The sequence below is a fragment of the Phascolarctos cinereus genome, unplaced genomic scaffold, assembly GCF_003287225.1.
Source record: "Phascolarctos cinereus isolate Bilbo 61053 unplaced genomic scaffold, phaCin_HiC Scaffold_726;HRSCAF=1367, whole genome shotgun sequence".
In the NCBI taxonomy this organism is placed as follows: Eukaryota; Metazoa; Chordata; class Mammalia; order Diprotodontia; family Phascolarctidae; genus Phascolarctos; species Phascolarctos cinereus.
The window spans coordinates 56027717-56046076 of record NW_027556098.1 but is presented as its reverse complement, the minus strand read 5'-3'; the positions used below and the strand labels follow the sequence as shown (position 1 = coordinate 56046076).

The following is an 18360-nucleotide window of genomic DNA, read 5'->3' as shown; positions in this document are numbered from 1 at the left end:
TTTGTGATTGAAGGCCTCCCCCAAATATGTACACTTAAATGCAGCATTTAATCGGGCATAGATTCCATGTACCACATTAAAATCAATTACAGGGATAACCAGATGGGTATACATGTTCATATTGCTAATTAGTAAATGTTGTGGGGAGGGTCAAGTCAGTCATAACACAGAAAGCAGATGAATGGTATCCCTTTCTACACACATGCTTGAACACAGAAGATCCCCCATGAATGATAATAACCACTAGAAACTTAAATGTACCCAAAGGCAGAATTAAACATGATAGAAGTACTACTTCTAATTCCATTCATTTTATGTATGCATTTTATTAATAAATGAATAGCTGAAAAAAGATGGTTAGACTTAATAGACAGGATGCAAAAAAATTCCACTGAGACCCAGTATGACATACTTTAAAGTAATTCAAACAAGTATTTCCAAATAGATGAGTAAAACCTAAAGGGACAGAAAGACTTATCATTAAGTGTGAGAATGAGATCTATTAAAACATAAGGTTTCAAACATGATGAAATGAAATACACAGCAATGAATCATTTATGAGTTATTATCACAAATCAGTAGTTTGATGAATAACCTAGCTACAAACTTCATACTTTCCATCATTATCAAAAGATCAGAGGACCTAAACATTCATGTACTTTGGACAAGCAAGCAGAATTTTTCCAGGTGTTCAGTCAGCCACACCTTAAATAAAATCAATTGTGATATACAATAGGTTGTATCACATTCTTTCTGATTTGCTGGAGAGCCCTGCCCTTAATAGGAATGCTTATCTTAAAAGTCTTTCTTTTATTACTTCTCTTATTAGACATTTCCGTCCACCCCCCCCTTACAAATTTAGTCACACAAAAGTCTTGAGTTCTATTTTTATAAAAAGCATTGTTCAGAACGTTTTCCAAGGCTAGGGGTTGGAGGGTGGGGAAGAGGGAAGGAAAAAGGGAGGGAAGGTAATGTTTACTCTCTTTCCTGACCCTACCATCTTTCCTACTTCTCCCAAAGCAACTTGGTTAACCCTTGCTATATTGCAGAGATGATAGAGTATATATAAAATATTATATTATAATTATATGTGTGATATAATGCATAAGATGGTATCTTATAAATTATACCATACATATAATTATATCTTTCTAGAAAAAGCATATAAGTCCTTGAAAAGTATGTTTCTCTAACAGAATAGCCTTTATTTAACATTACACTTTTCAATTTTAGTTACTATAAGAAAATAAAAGCACAGAAACGCATATCCCTGCTTCACAAACCAATCTCTTGTTTTTTATTATAACTTTTATGTGTTAAGCACACACAATTTAAAAAACTTAAATCCAAAAAGGAACAAGCACAAAACATTTTTGCACTTAATATTTTTAGTTTTTTATTATGTAAATAGGGATCACGTGATTAGGCCAACTGACCAATAAGAAAATATACCCATCATTCTTATTCTGTTTTCCTCTTATTATCAAATTTCAGCATAACCATTCAAAAGAAACCAAATATCAATGTAAAATACAAAAATGTATTTTCTTACAGCATTTGAAAAAGAAGCTATTAGTTATATAACATTATATATCCAGATAAACCTTATTTTTCTCTAGAAACCTTAAAAGTTTCATGTTGAGAGACAGAAAGAGAAGGGGAAAGGAGCATTAAGCATAACATTCTAAAATGAGATGACTTATACAGGAAAAAAAAACCAAAAACACCCTTTTGGGTCTAACTGAATCCATATATCCACGAATTAGAACAATTCTGAAATTCATACATCATTAAAAAGACTACTCTCATACCACAATCTGTTAATCACAACTAAAATAAATGTATTAAAATACCTTATTTGATCTGTTATTTGGTAAAGATTTTCATTAGATACTTTCATTTAAAGAGGGTATTAACAGGCTAACCCTAAAGAAAAACACCCCTACTGGCATATTACACACTAGTTAGGGCAGATGGAAATATGTACACAGAAAATGTTTTTGCTACCATTGTACAGAAAGATTCATTTGCTTATCAACTATTTTTTCCCCCACCCTTTAAAGTCATCTCCTTGCATTAAATATACTCAAACAAAAGCAAGTAACAGTTGAAGTTTTCTTAATTGCCTGATTTTTTTCCCCCAGATAGTATTTTATATTCTCGTACTACCCTTAAAAAATTCTTCCAGTGTGCTTTTGTGTTCTTGGCTTCCACAGAGTTATTAGGAATCTGCAAACAATTTTACAATTCTAACATGCACCAGATGATATCCATTAGTAGGCAATACCATTTTTTTACTTACCCCATTCTGGATAAAGCATTATTTCCTGGGGACAATGCTGCAGCTTCCGTTAGCTAAAAACTCCCTCTTCACAACTAGATAAATCTTCACAAGTAGATAAAAAGCTTTGTTTCAGATCCTTGGGAACTGTCCCCTCCACCCCCCTTCTAACAGAAGTCCTCCAAAGTAAGAAGTTATCAGCGTTTCATTCCTGTGACAAAACAAAGGAGAAAAAAAAAAGGAATAAGTCCACACAAGTTCCTGGCAAAGACTTTAAACTGCATTCTTCTAAGTTTAATCAGTAAACAATCTTAAAGTGACAGTTACCAGTTCATAAAAGCCAGAGATTAATCCCATCAGCAGCAACTGGCTTACTTGCATACCACTGGCCTGGTCAATCAGCAGCACTGATAACTTTTTAATCACATGTTGCTGAATCACTCTACTCTCAACGTTACAACATACGTGTAACTGAAGACTGGAGCAGTTAGCTTCAGTTAAGCGCTAGCTCTGGAAGCTCTTATAGAGAACCGCCAATTAGCTGATGACCAATCACAGCCTGCAACTAGTGCCTCAGTCACATGATAGGGCAAGTCCCCATTACTGCAAAATTTCTGAATTACTGGGGTTACACAAAGGACACTCCATGGGGAGGGGCTGGGGAAGGAGTAAATTCAAATAGAAAACGCCCAGGCTGAGGCAGCTAGTCCTATAAAGCAGGAAACACCCTAGCCTCACACAGACATAGATACATTCACAACTAGCCCTAAGAGGGATGTCTGGCACATGTTAAATTAATCCCTGGGCAAGAGATTGGGTTTATAAATCTACTACAGAAATAAACTCATTCCACTTGTTCTCCTTCCCCCTCCCTCTTTACAATGTTTTTAAAATTTTCATTTCCAAAAACATTAAAAGAAAAAGGATTGATTTCCCCATAACATTAGCTATACTATAATGCTCCCCCCTTTCCTTCATTTTTGGTTTCTGAAAGGATATTATGTCAAATGTAGGTTTTTCAATTAGAAGTACTTATTTCAAACTGCTATGATAAATCAGGTAAAAGTAACGAATTGCTGGGACCAATTAGCACAGTAACTAGTGAAACATAACCGTCACAAAAACAATTCTGAACTTTTGTTCAAGTCTCCAGGAAAAATTCAACAGAAAACTGAAATCTCTCCCCTTTTAAGTAAAAATAATTTTTAAAACATGAATTCCCTCCAACTTATCAAATATTTTAAAGATCTGTTCTAGGTGTAAAAAAAAAATAGGACATTTGCAGCTCCCCAAAATAAGTGTTTCTTAATGAATTTTAGTTTTTCTCATTCTATTTTCAAGCCACCGAATATGACTGATTTCAAAATGTGGTGTCTGCTTCATCTTTCATGTCTGGGGTGGTCACATTTTGATCACAAAGCCGCAGTAGCTGTTTTTCTTTAAGTAACAGGAGGAAGAACCCTGGTTGCTGCTTGCCATTCCCAATTTATGGTAGTAAGTACATGTCAGGAAAACCAGCCATGATTACTCCAGCTCCTTAAACCTAAACCCCATCCATTTGCTCCCCAGAACAAGGGTGTTTTTTCAGAAGTGGGGTAAAAGGGCCCAAGTAGATATGATTCAGTGATACTATTGCACAGTGACGACTATGGTTAATCCCAGAAATATAGTGAAAGTTACAGACAGTAAAGGCTAAATATAGACATTTCATTTGAAAATGTAAGTTTCCTACAACTGGATAATATGTAGAAGAAAGTCTTAAAATTGGTTTGAAAAAAAGTTATATATTCTTTTTCTCACCACAAAATAGCTGTTACCAATTTTACAAGTGAAGAGACAACTAAAATTTCTAGTTCATATATCACCATTAAGTAGATTTTACATATTAAATTTAAATCACTACATTTAAACACCATTTTCTGATCGCCAGTTAAATGGCTTAATGACTGAATCCTTTGGAAACCTTCCTTTTACATTTCATTTTCTACTAGTTTAAAAATTACAACCCTAACCTTTTCATATCATACTTTGCTGCCCTTTAAAAATAGAATTGCAAACCAGGAAAACTTTCCTTGAATTATTTAATTTCTTTACAATAGGCACCTAGGTAACACATTCTAGAAATATGTAATTACTGCTTCCCTAAGGAGGCACTGTGTTACTGTGGGAAAAGCACTGGTTCTGAAGTCAGATGTCATAGGTTCAAATTCTGTCTCTAACTGCTTACTACATATATGACCTGGGGCAACTGATGTAGCTGGGCCTCAGTTTCCTAATCTACAAAATGAATGGTTATCTAGACAGTCTTTGAGATGCCTTCTAGCACTAGATCTCATGAGCCCTCACTACCTCTAGATTTGATTTCCTGGACAAATTGCTGGGGATAAAAATAAACCTAACTTCATATGCTATATTTTCTTGGTTTCTATTATTATTCTATGCAAAGGTTTTTCATGGTTTTTTTTTTAAGCTAAAATAACCTTACTAACATTGAAACCACATGAATAGTAAAATGGCAGAGCTCTCCTATTCAGTTCCTGGGATAAGCCAAATTCTTTGAATGCATAAGCAATTCCTTTGGAATATGCCACTGGCAAAACAGCTCTTTCAGGCCACCAAAGGTGTTACTTAGGGGAATTACTGCTTGACAACATTAAAGTAGTAGTGGTGGTTCAAGAGTTAATTATGGATTTCAATTGTTCCTAAGAGACAAGTCTATAAGTAGCTTATAATTCTGGTTAATTCTGTACCTTTGTCAAACCTAATTTAGATTTTTAGGTCCCAGGGGGTTTCTTTTTTCCTCCCAGGAAGTAGTAAGGATAATGGAAGCCATATTAAGGGTTTCACTTTTGTATTCAGAATAGCTCTTATAAAAACAGATATAACCACGCACACACACACACACACACACACACACACACACACACACTCATGAAAACATCAAATAACGCAAGGAAAAATATTCTAACCTCAACAAGCTTATGATCCACAAAGCATAAATTTACAATCATGTACAGCTCGATCTTCAACAATTACAGTTTATTGTATTTACTTCCATAATTTTCCTTGTGTCTGTTCTTCCCCTCCTTCAATAGACATGTTAACATCAACACTAGCGGGAAGAAATTATAAATTATAAATTGCTACCTGTTGCCATGCTAACATGTGAATGCTATGTCTAGAAGCATAATTTTCCTATGAAGACTTGGTCATAGGAGTTAATTACTGTTAACTCTTTCAGCATTGCTATTTTTCAAATACCATAAAGTTAAGTACAAGCTTGGAGTATCAATTGCTAGTCAGTCAATAAACATTTATTAAGTTACTACTACTATGTGTTGAGCCCTATACTAGGCACTGAAGATACAAAAAGAGGCAAAAGACAGTCCCTGCATTCAAGGAGCTCAAAATTTAATCAACAAACATACAAGTATGTACAGACAAGTTATATACAGCATAGAGATAGAGAGAGAGTGAGAAGAGGAAAAAAAAAGATGGAAGGCGCTACCATTAAGAGGAGTTGGTTAAGACTTCCTGTAGAAAATGGCATTTTAGCAGGGACTTAAAAGAAGCCAGGAGGTTAGAGATGAGGAGAGACAGCATTCCAGGCATGGAACATAGCCAGAGAAAATGCCTAGAGCTGAGAGATGTAGTGTCTTGTTTGTGAAACAAGCAAAGAAGTCAGTGATACTGCAATTAAGAGTATGCATCAGAGAATAAAGTATAAGACTGAAAAGATGGGAGAAGGCTAGGCAAGAAGGACTTTAAATGCCAGAGGATTTTGTATTTGATGCTAGAGGCAACTGAGAGCCACTGGAGTTCACTGAGTATTGACATGATTAGATGTGTACTTTAAGAAAATCCCTTTGATGGCTGAATGTAGGATGGGTTGGAGTCCTGAGGCAGGCTGACCACCAGCAGGCTATTGTGATGGTCCAATTATGAAGTGATGAGGGTCTGCACCAGAGTGGTGACAGTGTCAGAGGAGAGAACGGGCATATTTGAGAATTGGCACACCTTGGCAACACCTTGGAGATAGTGGGGTGAGAGATAATGAGGAATCCAGGATGACTGGGAGGATGGTGGTTCCCTCTCTCGTAATAAGGAAGTAAGAAGGTGGGAAGGGTTTGGGGGAAAAGATAATTAATTCAGTTTTGGACGTATTGAGTTTAAGATGTCTACTGCACATTCAGTTTGAGATGCCTGAAAGGTGACTGGAGGTGTGAGATTGGTAGTCAACAGAGAGGTTAGGGCAGGTAGATTTGAGAATCACCAGCATGGATAGGGTAATTAAATCCACAGAGCTGATGTGATCACCAAGTAAAATGATACTGATGGAGAAGACAACCCAGGAGAGAAGAACCCTGTGGGACACCTATGATTAGAGGACATGACCTGGATGAGGATGCAGGAAGGAGCAGTCAGACAGGTGGGAGGAGAACCAGGAGAAAGTGGTGTCCTGAAAACCTCGATAGAAAAGAGTACGACGGAGAAGAGAGAGTGATCAACACTGTCACAGGCTGCAGAAAGGTCCAAGAGAATAGGATTGCTAAAAAACAAACTAGTTATCCAGAGAAAAAATAATGTGGAAGGAAAACAATTCCCTATTTCCTCCTCAAATAAAGGAGAAAAAGCTGAGGGGAGAAGACATCAACATACAAATATGGTATAAATCAGCCAAATCAGGATTGAGCAGTAGGCAAGATCTCAGATCAAATGAGATAATATTTGTAAAGCACTTAGCACAGTGCCTGGCACACAGTCGGTGCTTAATAAATGCTTCATTCCTCCTCTCTTAATGCGCTTTACAAAATGAGTACTTCTCCCACTGACTCATACGCATAAGACTTAAATCAATAGGTAAATTTTGAATAACCTAAGAATTTAATTAGAATTACAAAAATTTAATTCACATAATACCTTTCAAGAACATGTTTACTGAGGCATAAATGGTTAATGTATGAGGCCTTCACATTTGTACATAACATTTCATTCAGTAATTAAACTAGGTACTTCAAGACAGTGATTAATCTAGCTATTCATTTTGTTCTGTAACTCATCACTGACCTAAACAAAGTTACATTAATAAGTACAGAGACTATCATTTTATAATCATACAGCTTCCTATTAAAATAACTACAAAAATATTAATTAAAAAAACACTACAAAATGTCCATCACAACATATTTCCTATTGTTGTGTATGTCCTACATATTATTATTAATGATAATAATGATGTTGATGATAATACTGAGCTTTAAGATTTTCAAAGTTCTTCACAAATATTATTTCATACTAGCCTCACAACAACCCAGGGGAGTAGGTCCTATTATTATCCTCATTTTTGCAGGTAAGGAAACAGTCACAGAGAGGTTAAGTGACTTGCATAGTCACACAGCTAGTAAGAATAGAGGCTACATTTAACTCAGGACTTCCTGACTATAGGTCCAGCACTCCACCCTCTCCACCAGCCAGCTAGCTGCCTCACGGCTGAGTCATTCACAAATTGCCATTTATGAATGTGGAAAACCCAATTCCATGTGTTTTATCATTTGCATCCTTTTTTCCCTTCATGACAGTCATCTATTTCAGTATTTAAAAAATAGTCTCAGTGATTTAAACACTTGGTTTTATGAATGTGATTTAATTCTTCTAAATCTTCTAGTTTTTCCATAAAAACATATGTACACATATATACACACACACATACATATACACACATACACACATATATAAATGTGTGTATGTGTATATAAAATCTTATAGAATGTAAGCCACAGACAACAAGGAAGAAATTATTGATCACATCCTTATTACTTTTATGATTTGGGATCTAGTAGTATAGTTTACTGAGAAAAAGGACTTCTTGCTCTTCCTTTCTTCCCCCGCCCATTTTAAAGTACATACTGACTCAGTTTTAGGCTTCAATGACAGATGAATATATAGTGGGTGGGGGTGGTTAAGGGGGTGGGCTGGGTAGGAGAAAAGGAAGATGGAGAAGATGGTTGGGAACCAAGAGCTGAATCATGCCATGTGAGTAATATCAGGGTGGGTTTTTTTTTCTTGCTAAGGGTATGAATCAAATTAAGTTTGTTTTCCTGTGGGTGAAGGGAGACTATAATAGCATGAATCAGAGCAATTATCAAAAATGTGGCACAAACTAAAAATTAATTACAATCACTGCCCTCTCTCAAATTTCTGCCAGAAGATGCTGGGGACCTTTTGTTAATCGATATAATCTTTATAAAACATTCTAAAAGTCTGAACTTTTCAAATACCACCCCTCCTTAACCTTTTCTCCCCTTATTGTTTATTAATATCCCAGAAACAGGAACTTACTGAGATGTTTCTATAAAGATACATTTTTTATATCCCATTAAGATCACACAACGAATCTCTTCTGCTAGGTAGGTCCTGGGGTAAAATTTCAGTTTAGGTAAGGTACAATGCAGCCTTCGGAGAACTTACAGTCTATTCAGAGAATGAAATAAGGCACAAGTATAAATAACCACAGTGTGTAATATTACTTGCGAAGGAACAAAAATACCATGAGTGACGATGGGAATGCACCAGGTTGCAATTCATTTTGCCACCATCAAAGCATGGGGAAGTGTTGTTACAAAAACAAGGACAACAATTAGGGATTTTGCCCCAAGAACATTCCAGTAAAAATACTCAACATTCACATGCACACACGAAAAGTGATAGATTATAATTATAAAAACTTTGACTGGAAGTGAAAAAGTCACCTGAAAGGCCTTTCAAAATTTTAAAATTGTTTCATGTTGAAGAAAACAAATGACGATTAGCCAATGGTTTATAGCAGGGGCCAACAAACGACAGCCTGGGGGGCCTGTTAGCCAGTGCCATCTCCTAAGGCCTTGGAGCTAAGAATTTGTTTGTATATTCTTTTAAATAAAAATGTAAAAACCATTTTTAGCTTACGGGCTATACAAAAACAGATGATATCCTGAGCTTGCAAGATCACAGATTTAGGGCTGGCAAGGATCTCAGAAGTTATCTAATCTAACCATTTTTATGAGATGAGGAAACTGAGGCTTCAAGGATATTAAATGTGTGCCCATGGTCACGCTACTAGTAAGCACTGGGGATGGGATTTGAACTCAGGTCTTTAACACTAGAGGCAGTGAATGTTCTTTCCAGTGTACTACACTTCCTCCTTTTGCATGGAGTAAAAAAGAAAGGGGTTTTTATTTTGTTTTTTAAAGTATATGGAATATCTTTTGATGTTTATTTACAGTACTAGAAAGCACTGTTATTTAACTGATGCATTCTAAAAAGAACCATGGCATTCTGTAATATCCAATGCTTGAAACATTTTTGGTGCTATTCTGTCACTAAACTCTCTGAATTCTCTTTCAGGGTCATTGGTGAGCAAAGTACTTTGTAAATGGTCAAGTGCTATGTGAATGAGAGTTATTATTTATTTGCTTACTTCAATACTCCAAAATATTTGCTTGGGCATTGCTTATGTTACCCTTTGGAACCTCAACATAAATTTCTTTTATTTTTAAAATTCTATTTTATTTTATGTTTAGGTCTGCATTCTCTCCTTCTCATCCCACTCCACCCTCACTCCCCTCCCCCATGAAAAAAATCAAGAAAAGCAAAACTCTTGTTAAAAAACACATTGAGCAAAACAAATTCCTGCCTTGGCTATGTTAAAAAAAAAAAAAGGATTCAATCTACACTCCAAGTCTGTCACCTATCAGAAAGAAGGTAACATGTTTTATCATGAATCCTTTGGAACTGTAGTTGGTTACTGTGTTGATCAGGGTTCCTGTTCCTAAGTCTTTCAAAGCTGTTTCTCTTTACAATATTCTTGTTAGTGTGTAAATAGTTCTGGTTGCGTTCATTTTGCTTTGCATCAGTTCATACAACTCTTCTCGGTTTTTCAGAAATCATTCCTTTCATCACGCAATAATATTCTATCACATTTGTATACCATAACTTGACAAACAAAAATGTCAATCCCTCCACACTTATTGTAGGTAGTTTCACAAATTGATATGGCTCTGAAGTTCATCACCTGCTGGCCCTCTACTAATGCATCTCTCCTAACTCAGGTAGGCAAAGCCTCTTTGGAAACATATTAGTGTGCCTTCAAGAGAAATAAGTAAGTTTGGAAGAGGGGAAGGGTTGCAGGGATTTTTTGGGGGGGGAGTGAGGACAATAAGTTCTGTTTTGGTCATTTTAATTTTGAAGTCCAGTTCAAAAGTCTAATAGGCAGCTGACAATGCAAGATTAGAGCCCAAGAGAGTGACTAAGGTTAGAATACAGATCTGGGAATTGTCTGCAAAGAGATAACTGAACCCATAGGAGCTGGTGTGATTATCAAGTAAGATTGCATTGAAAGAAAAGAGAGCCCCCAGGACAAAGTATTGGAAGACACCCAAATGGAGGTGACATGGATGATGAATGAGCAAAGGAGATTGAGGAGGACCAGGAGCAAACCTGGAGAAGAGAGAGTATCCAAGAGGACAAAGGAGGTCAGGAGTGCCAAATGCTGCATAAATGATAAGAAAGATGAGGACTGAGAAGAGCCTGAGAGTGGCAATTAAGAGATCCTGAGTAACTCCGGAGAGAGCGATGAGGCTAGAAAGGTAGGCTGCAGAAGTTAAAGAAAGTAAGTAAAGAGGAAGTGTCAGAGTTTGGCTAAGACAGGGAATAATGATGACAGTACAATTTTATTATTTTATTTTATTATTGTTTTTAAAAGATGGTGGAGACTGGGGTATGCAAGGAAGGAGCAAGTTGATAGGGAAAGGCAAGATCAGAAAGAGGCAGAGATAGAATAAGTCAGGGCAATCTTCTGGAGAATATGGGAGGGGATTGGATAAGGGGTACATTTAGAGGGGTTGGCATTCTCCAGGAGTTCTCATTCCAGCGAAATGAACACAACCAGAAGAACTATTTATACACTAGTACACCCCATACTTCTTCATCAGAGATTGAAGGAAATAGTGGGGGGGATGGTGTCAACGAGTTGCTGGATGGGGAGGAAAGAAGTGGAAGCTTTCTGGGAACGTGCTTGATTTTTTTTCAGTAAAATATTAAGTAAAGACCTCATCTGAAGAGGGGAAGAAATACTGTGGGAGGCATGAGGAGACAAGAAGGGGAATGAAGACATTAGGGAGAAGAAAGACCACCATGATGAAACAAAGGCCCAGTTTGTGTCAGATTACATAAATGTGTAGTGGCCCAGTCAGCACAGGTTAATTGTTCTCTCTAATTCTATCAAACAGCATGTGAGTAGGAACAAAGCAGGTGGATTGGGGGAGACATAAGGGTTTGGGGTTTGGCAAGGCATGAAGCAAATAGGAAAAGGGAGCAAAGAACTCAAGAAAAGAGAATAGAATGGAGTCGAACTAGTTCACTAAAGGACTAGGATTGGGAAAGGAGAAGAATGAAACCAGGTAAGAGGTGGCCTGGCCAATTTACAGGGATGGAGGGATTGTAGGTCATGGTGAATGTAATGCCTAAGTTAAGGAAGAATAAGATACAGGGAAAGAGAGAATACCAGGAGATAGTGATCAGATAATGAGATGTCAAGGTTTTTAATGACAGAAGTGGAATGCTTGTGCATTCTAGTGAGATCATAAAGCATCACCATTCCTATGAGTAGATTAGGTAATATGAAATAGTAGGTCTTCAGATAAATTATCTCAATTTACCAAATAGGATAAGCCAAGTTGTAACTTTTCAATTTCTACTTAAATCTCCATTTTGAAGTTTTGATTATGAAAATGTAGCTCCCCCTGAGTTAAAAGTTTTAGATTTAAATTGTTCCAGATCTACATAATCCTCAAATCAACCCATGCACTCTAAGCATGACAGATATCCTTAATTAACACGTGAGCACATACCAAGTTGGAGTTCAAATGCAACAGTCAAGAAGTATCTATTACACACCTACTGTGTGCCAGGCATTAGGGATATAGTGCCTAGGCATTGGGGAATACAAATACAAAGAATGAAACAATTCCTACTTGTAATGAACTTACATTCCAACAGAGCTAAGTAAAATATGTCACATATAACCTACAACTACATCGTCTACACAAAGTGGTTAAAATATAAGGCAATTTGAGAGTGAGCGCATGAGATAGAGGCAGTGGAAGGAAGGAGAGGGGAATTAGGAAAGACAAATGAGTTAGAAGCAGATCTTCCTTTCAGACTAGGTACTCATCAATGGTAAGTGTTGAACTTCCTCCTCAGGATTATAATTCAGCAATGGAGAATGTCAAAATATAGATGCAGCCATTCTCGAGATCATATTTCAGTGACATCTCTCTAGTGAAAATCTTGATTTTTATAGAGGTCAACTTTGCTATACAATTTCTAACTTGGGTTTTGCACATAAGGACAGTTTTGAAATTCCCCAGAGTTTTCCCCCGCCACATTTCTCAAAACAAATTTTAACTAACTCTAACATGTACCATTTCTAAAAGGTATAGAGAACATTGGAAAAAGTAGAAGGAGGGAGGAAAGAGTACTACATTTCCAAAGAGGCTAGCAATCTCTGGTCTAAAGAATAGAGATGTGAGCTTATATACCATGGGATACTGTACAAGTCTCCCACAAAATGATTATTCACTTCATAGTTAAACCTTTTCATTTCTCATCTGCTATGCTCCTTGGACTGAACTTAATCATCATTATACTCCTTGGAAACCCATCATTTTCACTGAATCAGCTTTGGTACTAACACCTTTTCAGTGCCCTCAATATCCTCTGCCCTACTAATGGGGGGCTAGAGAGTAGGGCAAATAACTCTTCCCAAAGCCTCCATTTAAAGAGGGCTTACAGATCAGCCAACTCTTTTATTTTCCCATCATCTGCACTCCTTGGACTGGGATCTACCATTCCCCTTTAGCATTCTTTTGTGTGTTGTCTTCCATTAGATTGTAAGCTCCTTGAGGACAGGGACTATCTTTTTCTTATTTGTGCCCCCAGCACTTAGCATAGTGTCTGGCACACAGTAGGTGCTTAATAAATATTTATTCCCTGATTGATTAAACAGCAGTTTCTCTAACTAGAGTATAGATTCCTTTAGTTGAGAGAGATTCCTTCTTCTACAGTTGAGTTCTTAGTAACAGACTGTGTTTTGAAAGTTTGTTTATTAAGCTGGAGCTCAGATCACATTTTTTAAGTGGAAAATGAAGTTTATAAACTATTATTTAACACATAATGCATACCATGTTCCACTCAGGTACTATTCTGGTATCTCATGGTAGAGTGAAGATGGCTCTGGAAAACTAAACTTCATCAGTCCATACCAATCTGGAGGAGTCTCTAATAGGAGTCCAGCAACAGACTTGTCTGAGGATGGCTTAGTTTAATTTAGAGAGAATCAGGCACCAGATAATGTAAAAAATAATGAATCTGTGTTCAAAGGGAACTCATTAAACCACCTACAATGTGGCTGGAAGGGTTTAAATCTACGTGGGGGAAGGGAAGGGAGGAGGTTGATGAAGTCAGTACCAAAGCAATAGAAGTAGTTTATTCCTTGAGAATAGAGACTGTCATTTTAAAATCCTTGGTGCTTTGCACAATGCATGTTTTGTATGTAATAGGCACTTAATGTTAACTGAATTGAACAATGCAACTAAAAATACAATCTATCATGGGTTTGGTTCTATCTGCTAATTCAATTCACGCTGGAGGAAAGCAAATGTGACAGCTATGGAACCAAATGCCATCCCCTCCACAAGGTAACACGGTGAAAGGGGCTATATATCTCTGTCCCACTGTGGCTTTGGGGAGTGCAAGCAGTGGCTCAGGGAAGAGGATGAGGACCTATTTGCAGGGGAGACAAAAAGAGGAAACAGATGAGAGATATTTGGAAAGGCAGAATCACCGGGACTCGCAGTGAAGTTACTCGTGGTATGAAGGAGACAGAAGAGTTAAAGAGGAATGAGTTGAGAGGTGAAGTGGTCCATCTCTTCCCTCTACCAGCCAGCCTCCTAGAGAAGTAGCCCCATTTCCTCTCCTTTCCTCCATTCCTCAGCCCTTTGCTGAGGCTTCTGACCTCATGCTTCAACCTAAAACTGCTCTTTCCAAAGAAGCCAGTGGTCTTTTAATTGCCAAATCAGATGGTCTTTTCTCAATCCTCATCCTGCTACACTTCCTTGCAGCAATCCCTGTCTTTTCCCCCAAACCTACTTTCTCCCATACTTCCCTATTTCTGTTGAAATAGACAACAATGTTTTTGAAGTCACTCAGGTTCATAATCTTGGTGCTTTCTTCCCCTCCTCATTCTCATTCACCCCATATGTTAAATTACTTGCCAAATAATGTCTATCTCTACTTCCACAACATCTCTCACATCTGTCCCCTCCTCTTTACATACACAGCCAACACCCTAATTCAGTCTTGCATTCCCTTTTGACTACTGCAATAACCTCCTAGACTTTCTTCCTACTTCAAGTCTCTTCCTCTTCTCCTCAACTGGTCCTCCACACAGCTCCCAAAGTAATTTTCCTAAAGCACGGGTCTGCTCACGTCACTCCCCTCTTCAATAAACTCCAATGATTCTCTGATGCCTCTAGGATCATATATAAGCTCCTGTCTGACTTTTAAAGCCCCGCCTTCCTTTCCAATCTCATTATTCATTACTACTTTTCCTGTGCCATTGCGACCCATCATACTGGCCTTCTTGTTGTCCCTCAAGCACAACACTTCATCTCCTGCCTTCAAGTCTTTTTACTGGCTCTTTCCCATACCTGAAATGTACTCTCCCTTTTCTTCCACCTCTCATAATGCTTTGTTTCCTTCAAAACTATGGCCAAGGACCACTTTCTACATGAAGCCTTTCCTGATTCTTCTCAGCTGTCACTGCCTTCCTTCTCCTCCTGCAAAAAGTTTACCTTGTTTTTAGGTGGCTCAGTGGGTAGAGCACTTAATTAGGTTTGTACACAGAGGAGAAAGAGTAAGTAGAGATAGTCAGATTGTCAAATGCCAAATCATTTCAGAATAATTATATCTTCAAAGAAATGATCATGGAATAATCATATCTTCAAGGGAGGAAAAAGAGGGAGCTTTCAGGTGTTTTTAACTGGGGCACTGGAATTTAAATATGTCACTGACATTAACCAAAAAATCTGATTTAGAGACTGTACTTGAATACAGTAACTGTTGAAACTCAACATGTGTCACATAGTCATACACTGGAAGAATTTTTTTAAAAAGTGGGAAGGATGGTAAAAAGCAGTGTTGGCTGGGAGATTATTAGCAGGGTAGAATGTAGAAAAGAATTCCTAATGCTATAAGACCCATCTGGTTCAATTCCATTTTACAGATGAGGAAACTGAAGCCCAGAGAAGTGAAGCAGTTTATCCAAGGTCCCACAGCTAGCTCATGTGGAAACGCCAAGTCCAACAATCTGTGTTGTTTCCACTAAACCATCCACTGGTGGGCAGCATGAGCTTATGGGGGAAGTGACAGGAAGGGGTGATGGACTTCACTGGGATGATAGGTGGAAGAAACAAGCTGCCAGATCTTCCTGACAAGTCCTTCCCACGGTTAAAAAAAGGTGGTTGTGGTGGGGGTAATTATGGCACAATTACAGGGAAGAGAATGGAAGTCTAGGAAAGGAACCCACTGACAAGTGCAGAATTAGATTTCTAGAAATTAACATTATATCAGATGCTGCAGGAGGTTATACATATTATCTAAAAGCCGTTGTGGCACAGTGGATAGAGAGGTCAGTCGTGGAGTCAGGGTTCAAGGCTTGCCCCTGATACTAGCTATATGACCATGGGCAAGTCATTTCCTCTCTGGGCCTCTATACAACTCTCCTGAGACCCTAATATACAGGCAAACTGCCGATCTGCACCTCTGCAGGAAGTTTCCAAACTAGGAGTTCTTTACACAGCTGAAATCACAAGTTTGAGTAACAACAAAACATTTATGTGTTTATCAGTATAACTAGTATTTTCTTCAATTCAATTTCTTCCCTCTTTGCTCAGCCCTAACAGTATCTCTAGGTTGTATTCAGAACTTCACTGGTCATGACCAATCTTTTTTAAGAATCCACTGGGAGACAACTTTATTAGGCATTATGGGTGCTCACTGTTAAATAATTAAACAATTTGGAGATTTTATTGGAAGCATGGTTACTGACTCAACAAATTGGGAAATAGTTCAAAGTACTCTAATCAATTAATTATCATTTATTAAGTGTCTATTATGTACCAGGAATGGTGCCAGGCCTTGGTCATACAAATAACTACACCTACACACACACAGACACACAGACACACACACACACATACACACACACACACACTTTTTGTTTAGTCAATTAGATGTGTCCAACTCTTTATGACCCCATTTGGGGTTTTCTTGGCAAAGATACTGGAGTGGTTTTGCCATATCTTTCTCCAGATCATCTTACAGATAAAGAAACTGAGGCAAACAGGGTTAAGTGACTTGCCCAGGGTCACATAGCTAGTAAGTGCCTGAAACTGGATTTGAACTCAGATCCTCCTAATTCCACAGCCAGCATTCTACAAGTGTGACCTACCTGCATGCATATTTTTATATGTGTTTATATATGTATGTATGCATGTATGTATAAAATGACTTAGACACAAAGGGTGACATCATAAATTAGAGGAACAAGGAAAAAATTACTTTTAATACCTATAGCTAAGGGAAAAGTTCATGATCAAACAAGGGATTTAGAAGATCACAGAAGGTAAAATGGACAATATTGATAATATGAAATTATTTTTGCACAAACAAAACCAATGCAGCTAAAATTAGAAGAGATTGTAGCTGGGAGATGGGGGTGGGTAGCAATCTCTGCAGCGGGTCTCTCTAATAAAAATCTCATTGCTAATATTTATAAGGAACCAATTTAAATTTATAAGACCAACAGCCATTCTCCAATTTATAAATGATCAAGTGATATGAACAGGTAGTTTTCAGAAGAATAAATCAAAGCTTTCAAAACTATATGGAAAAAATACACAAATCACTTATAATTGGAGTAATGCAAATTAAAGCAACTCTGAGGTTTTACCTTACACCTGTTAGATTGGAAAAGTTGACAAAAAAAGAAAATGACATTCTGGAGGGCTACAGGAAAACAGGTATACTGATACATGGTTGGTGGATCTATGAATTGGTCTAATCCAGGGGTAGGAAACCTGTGGCCTTCTAAGTCCTTGGGTGGGGCTTTTTGAATGAGTCCAAGTTTTACAGAACAAATCCTTTTATTAAGAGGATTTGTTTTGTGAAGTTTGGATTCAGTCAAAGGGCTGCACTTGAGGACCTAGAGGGCCACATGTGGCCTCAAGGCTGAAGGCTCCCCACCCCTGGTGTCATTTTGAAAAGCAATTTAGAACTATGCTCAAAAAGTTATTAAATTGTACATGCGATTTGACCTAGTGATAACATTACTAGATTTACCTAGTACTACCATTAGTAGGACTACACCCTAAATAGATAAAAGAAAGAGATCCTATATGTACAAAAATATTAATAGTAGCAAAGAGATTCCCTTTTCTCTCTCTTTCTGCAATTAGGATGGGAGGGAGGAAGGGAGGGGTAGGGAAGTACTAATAGTGTGCATGTGGGGAAAAAATGGAGCTGGATAGTGGTTTACATATAGAAATCAAAAGAACTTGCCACATTTAGCCAACAACGTTAAGCTGATGACACTGCTACTCATGGTAATAAGTTAGATCAAGTCTGAAGGTACTATGTCCAGGGCCACCATGTCTTCTGAAGTGCCCCCCCCCCCAAGAGACTGAGCTCTTTTGATATTGAAACTGATTGAGTATTGTCACTTTCAAGTCTATCCCAGTATGGATCCAGGGCATGCCAAGGGCAATGAGTCCAAGAGAGAAACTGGTTTTCTTGGGATTGGTTTCTGGAGAGCTTTGTGACTTGGGTTACAATTCCTTTGGATTACTGACTCCCTATCACACTCCCCACAGCATCTGCTCTAGGTTCAAGTCATTTAAGCCATTCTTCCCCCCTTCCCCTTAAGTAGATAACATTGCACCAAGAAAATTGAGGCCTCCCGTTCACAGCTCCCCCTTATCTCC

At 37.7% G+C, this 18360-nt stretch overlaps 1 long non-coding RNA gene across 2 annotated transcripts in view; it reads right to left on the bottom strand.

The window, feature by feature from the left end:
* Positions 1–1334: 1334 nt before the first annotated feature.
* Positions 1335–18360, bottom strand: part of LOC110214932 (uncharacterized) — a 120660-nt gene continuing 103634 nt past the window's right edge. For both annotated transcript variants that reach the window (XR_013482866.1, XR_013482865.1), the window contains exon 4: positions 1335–2492. This is a non-coding gene — a long non-coding RNA (uncharacterized LOC110214932). The remainder of the gene's footprint in view (positions 2493–18360) is intronic.